Source organism: Triticum dicoccoides, chromosome 5B (genome assembly GCF_002162155.2).
Source record: "Triticum dicoccoides isolate Atlit2015 ecotype Zavitan chromosome 5B, WEW_v2.0, whole genome shotgun sequence".
Classification (NCBI taxonomy): Eukaryota; Viridiplantae; Streptophyta; class Magnoliopsida; order Poales; family Poaceae; genus Triticum; species Triticum dicoccoides.
Window position 1 is genome coordinate 498,496,338 of NC_041389.1, and position 2,066 is coordinate 498,498,403.

Genomic DNA, 2,066 nt, shown 5'->3' on the forward strand with positions numbered 1-2,066 from the left:
ATGTAGAACCGCATATATATATATAAATATATCATCGAATGTCTCACAACCAACACCATTAATTATTCACACATACACATGTATACACATATACAGTTTCTCCTACATGTTGCCTTGGTGCCTTCGGAGCACGATGACAAGTGGTTCATGGGGGCGGTAGCGGGTAATAGTATTTTCCTTTGGGATCTATGACCTGGTCGAGCAAAAATCCGGCTATTTCCTCTTGAAGTGCTAGTATGCGGTCCATTGGTAGGAGCTTACCCCGCACCTCTCTGAACTATTAAGAAGGAGATCAATATGCATGTGTATTAGTTGTGTGACTAGATATGATAATGGTGTGAATAGTGTTCTGACAAACGTACCCAGTCCTGTCTTTGAGATTTGCTCCTTTCGGACGCCATCATGCGAATGTTCTCGCAAACGTAGAATGCACACAGATCATTCCCCTGCGCCTGCTTCAGGGCCTTTACGAGAATGGAATTGAATCAGATAATGATTAATCAAGCATGATAATTAGTTAATGGTATTGAAACAAGAATTAAAGAGATGGTAGCTAGCTAGTACTACTTAATTACTTACCTTTGGTCGATGCCAAAACAAATTTTTTGCCCATTTGCCTGGAGTCACCTTGATGAACTTTTCCCAAGCCCTGCCCGCCGGCAAAGAAAATTAATAAAGGGGTTATTAAATAGTTTGTATCAGGAAATGACGAACTAATAATAGGCCGAGATATAGTTAATAATGATTGAAATTACCTGTTGACTATCCCCTTCACGATGGTGTAGTCTTTATCTTCTTTAAGTAGTGAGTCCAGTACTTCAACTGTTCCTTTGTCAACTTTAATGTCTAACAAGATCTAGTGGAAACTGCATGCGCACACGTTTGCATGTCTTAATTAAGCGGGCATGTGCATAAAATTAATCAACTACCGTAAACCGTATACACTTAATTATTAACATCTAGCTAGCTACTAAGCAAAAACAGAATTTGTAGTACAAGACAGCATGACTCACAGGAAGTTGTAAGGAAGTAGTATATCTTCATTGGTATTGAGGCGCTTCAAGAACTTTAGCATGCTTTCCTCTACACTTGCTTGATAAATTGGAAGCTTCCATGTGTACTCATTAATGGTATTTGGGTCAATGAACCCAATGCCATAGCGTCCAGATTTTTTCATTTCATACATCTTCATCCTGCATATAATACCACAGAAAAGAATATAGTGAGGATAATTACATGTAATGATTGATCAAAATGATCACTACATAGCTAGCATGAGACTTAAATTACAGAAAGAAATCACTTACAGACAATAGCAACTGACGATAGACTTGTCGAGTGCGTCTTGATTGTATAACTAAAATAGTTCTGAATACTCAACGGACAGAGCTTTCTCATGGAAGTAATGGTCATGCTTGACATATCACCATGAGGGACTCTCGATTGGAAATCTTGGTAATGTTCATGTACCATTGATGCAATTCATACATTCTCGTTGGGAGGTTCTTGACCTTGTCTGGCTCGACCAAAGGTTGGCCCCGGACATATTTCCGTTTTATTTCGTCCTCTCTAAGCCGAGGCATGGGCTCGATTTCGAGGAGTTGTCCAACAGTGATCTTGAGCATTTCAGCCTGCATTATATGTTCCTCGGTTATTACCACATCGCCCAGCAGGGGAACGTTAACGGTTTGCCCACAATAATATTGGGCACGCGTACTCTCATGTGTTGTTGGCACAACAAGCGGGGGGATCGCTTGCGTCACCTGTTCTCCCAGCTGGGGAATGGTTTTCCCGCATTTTTGCCAGCTGCTTGTTGGCTCGAGCTTGAGCTCGCTTCCTTCTATAGCCGTGCTCGATGTAGCTTCCTGATTTGGCGCTCATAGTCTGAGTCAACAGGCTTGGGAGCTGGTGCTCTAGCCATATGAATGAAGTGGTCAATTGTTTTCTCAAGCACTTTCTCCTTTGGCGGCGGTGCCGGTTTCGGTCCAAAATGGGCGTCCACTTGGGCCTGCACTATGGCTGCGTTTTGCTCCTCGGTCATGTTGTAAGGCCTCTGAGGAAGAGGA